Source organism: Lontra canadensis, unplaced genomic scaffold (assembly GCF_010015895.1).
Source record: "Lontra canadensis isolate GAN:19392208 unplaced genomic scaffold, GSC_riverotter_1.0 scaffold42, whole genome shotgun sequence".
In the NCBI taxonomy this organism is placed as follows: domain Eukaryota; kingdom Metazoa; phylum Chordata; class Mammalia; order Carnivora; family Mustelidae; genus Lontra; species Lontra canadensis.
Genome location: NW_022631036.1, coordinates 14,188,406 through 14,202,895, shown reverse-complemented (window position 1 = coordinate 14,202,895; position 14,490 = coordinate 14,188,406). Strand labels below are relative to the sequence as shown.

Below are 14,490 nucleotides of genomic sequence, written 5' to 3'. Positions count from 1 at the left end.
TTCCACCTAGGTAGCTATCTGTATATCTGTACCTCCTGTATCCTTGCGCACACACACACACACACACACACACACACACACACACCATGACAAAAAGCATTTTGGAGGCACAACGGTCAGAGAAGAAGTCTTCGGGTTCAATCTCATTCTGACTGACTTCCATGGGAAGCTTAGCCAGCTCTTCAGAATTAACCTCTTGCTTTTGGTTCTTAGTTCCCATCTGCAGCCAATGTGGTATCTTGTTTGGTTTACCTTATTTATTCTCTAAGTACTATGTCAATATCCATCCATTATGCTTTATTAAATAGCCATGATTGGATAGTATAATGATACACAAAAGTTTAAAAAAACAAGGCATGTTACAAACTATGAAACATAATACCGCATCTGTTAAGAATTGAGTTCACTTACCTAGTTATCATACATTTTAGTTTTTAAATACTGCACTTATGGATTAGATTTGTTTTATGTATATTTTGCAGTTTACATTCCCTTATGAATCAATATATTGTATACCTTTAATGCATATATATATATATACACACACATACACACACATACATATGATGTGATTCAAAGTTAAGACTTTTAAAGCTACACATACAGAATCAGTGCATGTGAAATTAAAGCACATTACACACAAAATGAAAAGAACTATAGCATAAAACAAAGACAGAATGTAACTTAGCTATATAAAACACAGCATATGGTCATTGTATCCCTAAAACACTTTTTCTTTTTTTCTCTTAAACACTAAAGCCAATTATATACTTGTTGAGTACATAACAACACAGTTTTCAAAAAAAATTTGCTAGGCAATGGTAACTTTATTGTGTTCTTGGCTTCAGCCCACCAACTATTATAAATATATTTAATTAAAAAAATAAACACCATCGCATAAAATACAATGTAAACTGTTTAAACAAACATGCTCATGTTTAAATATCTGAATAATAAACAGTACCACATTGGGGAAGTGTGCGTTTTTCCCATTACTGATATGTCTTATTAATGATGAACAGTAGTCATCAGCCTCGTTTTCTAAACTTTTAAAACTCTTAAAATGTTCAATAAAAATTGCATTTCGACATTTTATCTTGAAGTATAACAGCCTGATTTTCCCCTTTACCTCCAGCTATACTCCAATCTTAAAATGTTTTATATGTGTATAATAGCATATATATTCATGTATTTATTAAGCAACTTGCTAAAAAGGTCCCCATGAAAAGATTTACTAAAACTGTGCAAAACCAGGACTGACAAGAGAATCTCTAGCACAGCCATTCAACAATTAACTATACTGACTGGGAAAAACAAGACGGCCTGCAAAATTCCTACTGTTCATCAACCTTAATCTCCTAAAACACTGCTTCAGAATCTCACACAAACCTCAGACAAAATTATTTCCTTAATCTGGTTACTTTTTATTTCCCCCCACATTTTAACATTTCTAAAATCAGGTTTATTTTACAAAGAATGTATGTATCTTTTATGGTAGTTCCCCTTTAAGAAATGGGCTATACTAAATTAGTGTCAGATCTTACAAGTGATGGAGACTTAGAATCACAGAAATAAAATAAGTATGGTACTACTCATAAAAGGAAACTCTAAATTAAATACTTTTTAATTTGCCATTTCTTCCAGTAAGACTTCTTACGGTTACTATTCACACTACCCAAATTGGAGCCTTTATAATTTCCTGAAACAAAGAAATGGCATAATCCTGAAACTAATCAATTCATTAACATTTTTTTTTTTTTTTTTTTTTACAATGGCAACTAAGGCCAAGTAGTTTTATCACTTAAGTGTGAAGACACCAGAGAGTGATCTGGAGATTAAGAAGCTAGATTAATAGAGACAAAAACTTACTAGGAAATAATAAAGGTTAGTTGCCAAATTGACAGTATGAATTATCTGTTGTAGAGGGTCTCTCTGATGAGATGACACATTATTATTCAAAGAATTGGCCATGACATTACCTTGGCCAGACTACATGTAGCACTGCCAGAAACTACTCATGCAGCAGCCTTGGCTGAAAGTTACCTCTGATGACTTGGAACTTATTTTGGCTTTAAAAACCCAGAACTTTCAGGCCACTCAGCATAACTTGCCCAAGGAATCTATTTCTCAGTTAAGAAAAGTTATTCTATCTTGATTTTACTGGCACACTTCAAGGGAAGAAATTATTGATAGCTAATTCATATATATAATCATTCATCTTTTCAACAAAAGAAATATGAGAGGCACATTTAAAAATACTCCAAATTTAATTTACATCATCTTAAAAATAAATAAAACCTTTATTATCTCAAAGATTCTGCATTTACTTCTGATTATTTTAATTTGTCACAAACCACCATCAAGTGAACCATCAGGCTAAAAGGACTGTGCAGATTTTCAGATAGCTTAAAACTGGAAGATTAGGCTCCAGAAGCAGCCTAAGTGGAAGATACTAAGAAACTGATTTGTCAGGCTTCTTGGTGTTCCAAATATCACTGTGTGTATTCTTTGCTCCAAAACAAGACTTTATTCTGAATTACTGAACCAAATTCTTGACATTTGCCTTAACTATCTTTGTTCAGATTTGTTTAAAAAGTTTACAGGTTATGGGGCACCTGGGTGGCTCAGTGGGTTAAAGCCTCTGCCTCCCACTCAGGATCCCAGGGTCCTGGGAATGAGCCCCACATCAGGCTCTCTGCTCAGCGGGGAGCCTGCTTCCCCCTCTCTCTCTGCCTCTCTGCCTACTTGTGGTATCTCTTTCTGCCTGTCAAATAAATAAATAAAATCTCTAAAATTTTTTTTTTTATTAAAAAAAGTTTACAAGTTAGAGGGAGGAGCAAGATGGCAGAAGAGTAGGAAACCTAAATTTTGTCTGGTCCCAGGAATTCAACTAGATAGTTATCAAACCATTCTGAACATCTATAAACTCAACAGTAGATCGAAGAAAAGAATAGCTGCAATTCTATGAACAGAAAAGTCACCACTTTCTGGAAGGTAGGACATGTGGAGAAGTGAATCCGAGGCAATATTTGGGAGGGGGGCAAGGAGCCTCTAACTGCTAGGATAAATTAGTCAGAAGAAAAAATTAGTGATATAGAAGACAAAATGATGGGGAATAAAGGAGCTGAGAAAAAGAGAGATAAACTACTCAATCAAAAACAGAGAATTCGAGAGAAAAGTGATACCGTAAGATGAAACAATATTAAATAACTGGGATCCCAAAAGAAGAAAAAAGAGAAAGGGGGACAGAAGGTATATTAGAACAAATTATAGTGGATAACTTCCCTAATTTGGGGACTGAAACAGGCATCCAAATCCAGAAAGCACAGAGAACCCCACCTCAAAATCAATAAAAATCTATCAATAACCCATCATCTAGTAGTAAAACTTGCAAGTCTCAGAGACAGAAAATCCTGAAAGCACCTTGGGACAAGAAATCTATAAGCTACAATGGTAGAAACATCAGATTGGCAGCAGACCTACCCACAGAGACCTGGCAGGTCAGAAAGGACAAGCATGATATATTCAGAATGCTAATGAGAAAAATATGCATCAAAAATACTATATCCAGCTAGGCTGTCAATGAAAATAGAAGGAGAGATAAAAAGATTCCAGGACAAACAAAAATTAAAGAATTTGTAAACACCAAACCAGCCCTATAGGAACCCTTTGCATAGGTCCTCTAAGCAAAGAGAGAGGCTAAAAGTAATACACATCAGAAAGGAACAGAGATAATATACAGTAACAGACACCTTAAAGGTAATACAATGGCATTTAATTAGTATTTTTCAATAGTTACCCTGAATGTAAATGGGCCAAATGCCCTAATCAAAAGATACAGGGTGAGTGCCTGGGGGGCTCAGTCATTAAGCACCAGCCTTCAGCTCAGGTCACGACCTCAGGGTCCTGGGATCGAGCCCCACATTGGGCTCCTTGCTTGGTGGGAAGCCTGCTTCTCTTTCTCCCACTACCTCTGCTTGTGTTCCCTCTCTTGCTGTACCTCTCTCTGTCAAATAAATGAATAAAATCTTTAAAAAAAAATAAAGAGAGAGGGTATCAGACTGGATAAAAAAAAACAAGTCCCATCAGTATTCTATCTACAAGAGACTCATTTTAGAACCAAAGACACCTCCAGATTTTAAGTGAGGGGGTGGAAAACAATTTACCATGCTAATGGACATCAAGTGAAAGCTGGGATGGCAATCCTTATATCAGACAAATTAGATTTTAAACCAAAGACGATAATAAGAGATGAGGAAGGACACTATATTATACTTAAAAGAGTCTATCCAACAAGAGATCTAACAATTTTAAATATCTATGCCCCTAACATGGAAGCAGCCAATTATATAAGCCAATTAACAACAAAATCAAAGAAGCACACTGACAATAATACAATAATAGTAGGTGACTTTAACACCCTCTTCACTGAAATGGACAGATCATCTAAGCAAAAAACCAACATGGAAATAGAGGCTTTAAATGACACACTGGACAAGATGGACATCACAGATATATTCAGAACATTCAATACCAAAGTAACAGAATACACATTCTTCTCTAGTGCACATGGAACATTCTCCAGAACAGATAACATCCTGGGTCACAAGGTCTCAACTGGTACCAAAAAACTGCAATCATTCCCTGCATATTTTCAGACCACAATGCTCTGAAACTAGAACTCAATCACAAGAGGAAAGTTGGAAAGTACTCAAATACATGGAGGCTAAAGAGCATCCTATTGAAGAATGAATGGGCCAACCAGGAAATTAAAGAAGAATTGAAAAAAATCATGGAAAAAAATGAAAATACAACTGTTCAGAATCTTGGGGTGCAGCAAAGACAGTCCTAAGAGGAAAGTATATAGCAATACAAGCCTTTCTCAAGAAACAAGAAAAGTCTCAAATACACAACATAACCCTACATCTAAAGGAGCTGGAGAAAGAACAGCAAAGAAAGCCTAAACCCAGCAGGAGAAGATAAATAATAAAGATCAGAGCAGAAATCAATGAAATAGAAACCAAAAGAACAATAGAACAGATCAATGAAACTAGGAGCTGGTTTTTTGAATTAATAAGATTGATAAACTCCTGGCCAGACTTATCAAAAACAAAAGAGAAAGGGTCCAAATGAGTAAAATCATGAATGAAAAAGGAGAGATCCCAAAGAAATATAAACGATTATAAGAATATATTATGAGCAACTATAAGCCAGCAAATTTGACAATCTGGAAGAAATGGATGCATTCTTAGAGACTATAAACTACAAAAACAGAACCAGGAAGAAATAGAAAACCTAAACAGACCCATAACCAGTAAGGAGATTGAAGTAGTCATCAAAAATCTCCCAAGAAACAAGAGCCCAGGGACAGACAGCTTCCCAGGTGATTTCTACCAAACATTTAAAGAGGAATTAATACCTATTCTCCTGAAACTGTTTCAAAAAATAGAAATGGAAGAAAAACTTCTAAACTTGTTTCATGAGGCCAGCATTACCTTCATCCCAAAACCAAGGACTCCATCAAAAAGGAGAATTACAGACTAATATCCCTGATGAACATGGATGCAAAAATTCTTACCAAAATACTAACCAATAGGATTCAACAGTACATTAAAAGGATTATTCACCACAACCAGGTGGGATTTAGTCCTAGGCTGCAAGGTTGGTTCAACATCTGCAAATCAATGTGATACAACACATTAATAAAAGAAAGAACAAGAACCATATGATACTTTCAATAGAGGCTGAAAAAGCATTTGACAAAGTAGAGCATCCTTTCTTGATCAAAACTCTTCACAGTGTAGGGAAAGAGGTTATATACCTCAATATCATAAAAGCCATCTATGAAAAACCCACAGCAAATATCATTCTGAATGGGGAAAAACTGAGTTTTCCCCCTAAGTTCAGGAACATGGCAGGGGTGTCCACTATCACCACTGTTATTCAACAGAAAATTAGAAGTCCTCCCTCAGCAATCAGACAACAAAAAGAAATAAAAGTCATCTGAATCAGTAGAGAAGAAGTCAAACTCTCACTCTTGGCAGATGATATGATACTTTATGTGGAAAACCCAAAAGACTCCACTCCAAAACAGCTAGAATTCATACAGGAATTGAGTAAACTGTCAGGATATAAAATCAATGAACAGAAATCAGTTGCATTTCTATACACCAACAGCAAGACAGAAGAAAGAGAAAGAAGAAAGAAAAAAAACCATAAGATATCTAGGAATAAATCTACCAAAGAGGCAAAGAATCTGTACTCAGAAAACTATAAAGTACTCATGAAAGAAATGGAGGAATACACAAAGAAACGGAAAAACGTTCTATGCTCATGGATTGGAAGAACAAATATTGTGAAAATACTTATGCTCCCTAGAGCAATCTACACAGTTAATGCAATCCCTATTAAAATACCATCAGGATTTTTCACAGAGCTGGAACAAATAATCCGAAAATTTGTATGTAACCAGAAAAGACCCCAAATAGCCAGAGGAATGTTGAAAAAGAAAACCAAAGCTGACAATTCCCGACTTCAAGCTCTATTACAAAGCTGTAATCATCAAGACAGCATGGTACTGGCACAAACACAGACACAGAGATCAATGGAACAGAACAGAGAGTCCAGAAATGGACCCTTAACTCTATGGTCAATCAATCTTCAACAAAGCAGGAAAGAATGTCCAATGGGAAAAAAAGACCATCTCTTCAACGAATGGTGTTGGGAAAATTGGACAGCCACATGCAGAAGAATGAAACTGGACCATTTCCTTACAACATACACAAAAATAGACTCAAAATGGATGAAAGGCCTTAATGTAAGACAGGAATCCATCACAATCCTTGAGGAGAACATAGGCAACCTTTTCAACCTCAGCCATAGCAACTTCGTCCTAGAAACATTGCCAAAAGCAAGGGAAGCAAGGGCAAAAACAAACTAGTGGGACTTCATCAAGATAAAAAGCTTTTGCACAGCAAAGGAAACAGTCAACAAAACCAAAAGACAACTGACAGAATGGGAGAAGATATTTGCAAATGACATATCAGATAAAGGGATAGTATCCAAAATCTCTAAAGAACTTATCAAACTCAACACCCAAAGGACAAATAATCCAATCAAGAAATGGGCAGAAGACATGAACAGACATTTTTGCAAAGAAGACATCCAAATGGACAATAGACACATGAAAAAGTGCTCAATTTCACTCAGCACCAGGGAAATACAAATCAAAACCTCAATGAGATACCACCTCACATCAGTCAGAATGGCTAAAATTAACAAGTGTGGAAATGACAGATATTGGTGGGGATGCGGAGAAAGAGGAACCCTCTACACTCTCGGTGGGAAGGTAAGCTGTTTTCCACTCTGGAAAACAGTATGTTCGTTCCTGAAAAGGTTGAAAATAGAGCTACCCTATGACCCAGCAAGTGCACTACTGGGTATTTACCCCAAAGATACAAATGTAGTGATCTGAAAGGGCACATTCACCCCAATGTTTATAGCAGCAATGCCCACAATAGCCAAACAAAATAAAGAGCCTAAATGTCCACCAATCGATGAATGGATAAAGAAGATGTAATACGTGTGTGTGAGTGTGTGTGTTTATGTATATATATATATGTGTGTGTGTATGTGTGTGTGTGTGTGTGTGTGTATATATATATATATGGAATATTATGCAGCCATCAAAAATAGAATCTTGCCATTTGTAACGATGTGGATGGAACTAGAGGGTATAATGCTTAAGCGAAACAAGACAATCAGAGAAAGACAGTTATCATATGATCTCACTGATAGGAAGAATTTGAGAAACAAGACAGAAGATCATAGGGGAAGGGAGGGAAAAAATGAAACAAGATGAAACCAGAGAGGGAGAGAAACCATAAAAGACTCTTAATCTCAGGAAACAAACTGAGGGTTGCTGGAGGGTGGGGTGGGGAGGGGGAGGATGGGGTGACTGGGTGATGGACATTGGAGAGGGTATGTACTATGGTGGGCGCTGTGAATAGTGTAAGACTGATGAATCATAGACCTGTACCCCTCAAACAAGTAATACATTATATGTTAATTTAAAAAAAAAAAAAAAGCTTTACAGGTTAGATAAATAGTCCTGATGCTACACTAACCCCACAGAACTTGACAAAGGAGGTTGAGAGGGGAAGTGTCCAGCCATTGGAATAGAGGATATGGTGCCCAAAGCTCATATAATCTCCTGCAACAACTGAAACCACAGCAGTATAAAGGCACAGAGAATTAATCAATTCTCTGCCATTGATTTATTATTATTATTGTTATTGTTATTAGGATAAAATTGGTTTACAACATTATATTAGTTTCAGGTATACCACGTAATTCAATTTTTGTATATACTACAAAGTGGTCATCACCATAAGTCTAAATAACCATCTATCACCATACAATTGACTCACATTAACCATTTTGCCCACCCTCAATCCCCCTTCCCTCTGATAACAACCAATCTGTTCTCATATCTATGCGTTTTGTTCATTTTTTTTTTAGATTCCATATATAAGTGAAATCATTCAGCACTTTCTCTGACTTACTAGACTTACTTCACTTAGCATAATACCTCAAGCTCCACCCATGTTGTTGCAAATGATATTTTCTTCTTTTCTGATGGCTAAGTAGTACTCTGTTATATATATATATACACATATTCCATTACATATATGATATGTATACCATACATATATATCAACTCACACATTTTTTACCCATTCATCCATGAACACTTAGGTTATTTCTGTATCTTGGCTCTTGTAAATAATGCTGCAATAAACATGGAGGTGCATATATCTTTGCAAATTAGTGTTCTAGTTTTCCTTGGATAGATACTCAGATGTGCAAGTGCTGGATTATATGTAGTTCTATTTTTAATTTTTTAAGGAACCTCCATATTATTTTCCATAGTGGCAGAACCAATTTACATTTCCACTGACAGTGTACTAGTGTTCCCTTTCTCCACATCTTCTACAACACTTGTTATTTCTTGTCTTCTTGATTCTAACCATTCTGACAGGTATAAGGTGATATTTAAATGTGGTTTTGATTTGCATTTCCATGATGATTAGGGTTGTTGAGCACTTTTTCATGTGTGTTTGCCATCTGTATGACTTTTTGGAAAAATGCCTCATCAGGTCTTCTGCCCATTTTTAAATTGGATTATTTGGGGGTTTTGGTGTTGACTAATATAAGTCCTTTATATATTTATATATTAACCCCTTATCAGATATATCATTTTTGAAAGTCTTCTTCCACTTAGTAGGTTGCCTTTTCATTTTTTTAAAGATTTTATGTAATCTCTGTACCTAATGTGGGGCTTGAACTCATATCCTCATGATCAAGAGTCATCACATGCTCCAGTTAATGATCCAGCCAGGTGCTCTGGTTGCCTTTTCATTTTGTTAATGGTTTCCTTTGTTGTGCAGAAGATTTTTAGTTTAGTTTTTTAGTTTTATGTAGTCCCGCTATATATTTTCACTTTTGTTGCCTTTGCTTTTGGAGTTGGATCTAGAAATTCAATCCCAAGACCAATGTCAAGGAGCCTAATGCCTATGTCTTCTAGGAGATCTATGTTTTCAGATCTTACATTTAAGTTTTTAATCCATTTTGAATTAATTTTTGTGTATGGTGTAAGACAGTGTCTGGTTTCATTGTTTTCCATGTCACTGTACAGTTTTCTCAACACCATTTATTGAAGAGACTGTCCTTTCCCCATTATGTATTCTTGGCTCCTTTGTGGTAATTTAATGATTACATATGTGTAGGTTTACTTTGAGCTCTATTTGTTCCATTTTCTATGTGTCTGTTTCTGTGCCAATACTATAATGTTTTGATTATCATAGGTTTGTAGTATAGTTTGAAATCAGGAAGTGTGATACTTCCAACTTTGTTCTCCCTTTCAAGACTGCTTTGGCTATTTGGTGTCTTCCATGGTTCCATACTAATTTTAAGACCCTTTGTTCTAGCTCTGTGAAAAATGCCATTGGGATTTTGATATGGATTATACTGAATCTGTAGACCGCTTTGGGTAGTACGGACATTTTAACAATATTAGTTCTTCCAATCCATAAGCATGGACTATTTTCTCATTTATTTGTGTCTTCTTCAGTTTCTTTCTTTTCTTCTTCTTCTTTTTTTTTTTAATAGCAGTGGAGAACACCCAGAGCTCTTTTTTTTTTTTTTTAAGATTTATTTATTTATTTACTTTACAGACAGAGATTACAAGTAGGCAGAGAGGCAGACAGAGAGAGAGAGAGGAGGAAGCAGGCTCGCCGCTGAGCAGAGAGCCCGATGCGGGGCTCCATCCCAGGACCCTGGGATCATGACCTGAGGCGAAGGCAGAGGCTTTAACCCACTGAGCCACCCAGGCACCCCACTTCTTCAGTTTCTTTCATAAATGTTTCAAAGTTTTTAGTGTATAGGTCTTTCACATCCTTGGTTAAATTTATTCCCAAGAATTTTATTCTTTTGATGCAATTGTAAAAGGATTCTTAATTTCTCTTTCTGATAGTTATTAGTGTGTAAAAATGCAACAGATTTTTATATACTGATTTAGTATCCTGCTACTTCACTGAGTTTATTTATTCTAACAGGTTTTGTTTTGGTGTGTATATGGAGTCTTTAAGGTCTTTCTTCTACATAGAGGATCATGGCATCTGTGAATATTGACAGTTTTATTTCCTTTCCAATTGGGATCCCTCTCATTCCCTTTTTGACCTAATTCTGTGGCTAGGACTTCCAGTACTACATTGAATAAAAGTAGTGAGAGTGAGCATCCTTCCTTTGTTCCTTATACCCACCACTGAGTATAAAGTTAGCTGTGGGTTTCTCATATATGGTCTTTATTATGTTATTATGTTGAGGTAATTTCCCTCTATACCCATTTGTAGAAAGGTTTTATCATAAATGGATAATCTATAAATGGATTTTGTTGAAAGCTTTTTCTGCATCTATTGAGATGATCATATGATTTTTATTCATCATTTTGTTAATGTAGCATACTACAGTGCTTGATTTGCTGATGTTGACCATACTTACATCCCTAGAATAAATCCCATTTGATCATGGTGTATAATCTTCTTAATGTATTATTGAATTCAGTTTGTCAATATTTTGTTGAGGATTTTGCATCTATATTCATCAAGGATATTGGTCCACAATTTTCTTTGTATTTTGGTGTCCCTGTCTGGATTTCATACCAAGTAATGCTGGCCTCATAAAATGCATTTGGAAGGGTTCCCTTCTCTTTAGTTTTCTGGAAGAGTTTGAGAAGGACAGGTATTAAATCTTCTTTGAATTCATCAGTGAAGTCATCTGGTCCCAGACTTTTCTTTGTTGGGGGATTTTTTTAATTCTGATTCAATCTCCTTATTAGCAATAGTCTATTTAGATTTTCTGTTTCTTTATGATTCAGTCTTGGAAGAGTTTCTAGAAATTTATTCATGTCTTCTAGGCTGTTTAACTTTTTGGCATATAATTGTTCATAGTAGTCTCATGATCCTTTATATTTCTGTGGTATGAGTTATAACTTCTCTTTCATTTCTGACTTTATCTGAGGCCTCTCTTTTTTTCTTGGTGAGTCTTGTTAGAAGTTTCTCATTTTTTAAAATATTTTCAAAGAACCAGCTCTTAGTTTCATTGATCATTTATATTGTTTTTTTGTCTCTATTTTATTTCCACTTTGATCCTTATTATTTCTTCCCTTCTAACTTTTCGTTTTTTTTTTTTTTCTTATTTCCTTAGTTATACAGTTAGATTATTTATTTGATATTTTTCTTGTTTCTTGAGGTCTTGAGTTAGGACTGTATTGCTATGTCTTCCATCTTCAAACTGCTTTTGCTGCATACTATATAAATTTTGGAATGTTATATTTTAATTTTTATTTGTCTCAAAGTACTTTTTATTTTCCCTTTGATATTTATTGACCCCCCCTGGCTTGTCACTAGCATATTGTTTAATTTCCACATATCTGTGACTTTTCCAGTTCACTGTAATCGATTTCTTTTTTCTTTAAAGAATTTATTTATTTATTTGACAGAGAGAGAGAGAGAGAGAAAGAGAGGGAGTACAAGCAGCGGGGGTAGGAGAGGGAGAAACAGGCTTTCTGCTGAGCAGGAAGCCTCATGCAAGGCTCAGTCCCAGGGTCCTGGGATCATGACCTGAGCTGAAGGCAGATGCTTAACAACTGAGCCACCCAGGTGCCCCTATAATTGATTTCTAATTTCAGGCCACTGTTATTGGAAAAAATAATTGGTATTATTTCAGTTTTCTAAAGTTTACAGAGATTTGTTTTATGCCCTAACCTGTGATCTATCTGGGAGAATGTGTACTTGAGAAGATGTGTATTCTGCTGCTTTTGAATGGAATATTCTATATATATTAAGTCCATCTAGCCTAATGTGTCATTGAAGGCCAAGACTTCTTACTGGTTTTCTGTCTCAATGATCTATCTATTGGTATAAGTAGGGTATTAAAGTCCACTACTATTATTATATTGCTGTTAATTTCTCCCTTTTGGTCTGTTAACATTTGCTTTATATATTTAGGTGCGCCTATGTGAGGTACAAAAGTATTTACAAATGTTATATTCCTTTGTTGGATTGGGCCCTTTATTATTATGTAATGTCCTTCTTTGTCTTTTCTTAGTCTTTGTCATAAAGTCTATTTTGTCTGATATAAGTACAGATATACCAGCTTCCTTTTCATTTCCATATACATGGAATTTCTTCTATCCCTTCATTTTTAGTCTTTGTGTGTCCTTAGATCTGAAGTGAGTCTCTTGTAAACGGACATTGATGGGTCTTTTTTTTTTTTTTTTTTCCTTTTAATCCATTCAGCCACTATGTCTTTTGGTTGGAGAATTTAGTCCATTTACATTTAAAGTAATTATCAAGAGGTGGGTACTTACTGGCATTCTGTTAACTGGTTTTTGTTTGTTTGTTTGTCTTGGCTGTTTTTGTAGTTCTCCTCTGTACCTTCTTCTTCTCTTGCTCTCTTCCCTTGTGGTCTGATGACCGTCTTTAGTGTTATGTTTAGATCCTTTTCTTATTATCTTATGTGTATCTGTTATAGGTTTTTACTTAGTGATTGCCATAAGGTACACATATAATGGTCTCTTTATATAGTAGTTTAAGTTGACAGCAACTTAAATTTGAACACATTCAAACAACTACATTTTTCATCCTCTCCTCCCCATCCATGTTTTACATTTTTGGTGTCATATTTTATATCCTTTTATTTTCTGTATCCCTTAACTTATTGTTATAGTTAATTTTATTAATTTTGTTTTTTAGTTTTCATACTAGGTTAATAAATGGCTAATCTATTACCTTTACTGTATGTTTGCCTTTTCCAGTGAGATTTTTATTTTCACTTTTTTTTTTTTTTTTAATTTTTAGTTAGTGCCTTTTCTTTTCAGCTTAAAGAAGTCCCTTTTAACATTTACTGTAAGGTTGGCTTGGTGGTGATAAACTCTCAGCTTTTACTTATCTGGAAAAGTCTTTATGTCTCCTTCAATTATAAATGATAAGAGTATTCCTGGTTGGAAGATGGGTTTTTGTTTTGTTTTGCTTTTTTGTTTGTTTTTTTGTTTTGTTTTGTTTGTTTTTGTTTTTGTTTTGCCTTCAGTGGGGCTGTAGGAGAGTGTGGGGATGAGGTAAGGCTACTGGCACTAGCAAAGTGAAGTAAGCACGCAAAAATGGCACCCACCAATACCTCTTTCCCCAAAGGAAGTCCTACCAGATCCCTGCATCTCCCACAGATGTTTGGAGATTAGCTAATGAATCTCCTTAACAAATAGTCAAGGCACTTTTCAAACTGCTGCCTTTATACTGGATCCCAGGGTAAGTGAGCCTGCATACAACCCCTTTATGAACAGACTTTGTTCCCCATAGCCTTTGGGGTCTCCTGAATAAGCCCCATTAGATTTTGGGGCCAGGTGTTTTGGGGAGCTATTTTTCCAGGGTAGGTCCCAAGGGTCTGGGTATCTGATGTGGGGTGCAAACTCCTCACTCTCTAGAGAGAATCTCTATACTTGTGATATCCCTCCAGAAAACCCCCCTCTGCCTCTAATATCCATCTCAATATAGCCCTTTTATTCTTTGTTGTGGAAGACCTCTTCAACTAGTTTTTAGGTCTTTTTCAAAGAGGATTGATTCATATATAGCTGTAGATTTTGTGTTTGTATATGGGAGGAAGTAAGTTAGGATATTCCTACAGTTGAACCTGCCATTGATTTTTAACTTCATCTCATGACAGTTTACTACAACCACCAAATCCACCTGCTAGAGCAACATTCCATAATTTTAACCACCTGGTATAATACAGAGGGTTCATAAAGAGGTACAGTTCATCATCAATTAGAAGATGATGCTAAAGAAGAGAGATGCTTTGATTAAATACTATTTTTTCTCCTTCTTTAAAGTTTCTCTCTCAAAGAAATTATTTTATGGTGAATTTAGGTAAAGA

At 35.5% G+C, this 14,490-nt stretch overlaps 1 protein-coding gene across 2 annotated transcripts in view; it reads right to left on the bottom strand.

Moving 5' to 3' along the window:
- SLC25A21 (solute carrier family 25 member 21) overlaps positions 1-14,490 on the bottom strand; it is a 486,988-nt gene that overhangs the window by 324,717 nt on the left and 147,781 nt on the right. The gene's annotated exons all lie outside the window — the stretch shown is intronic.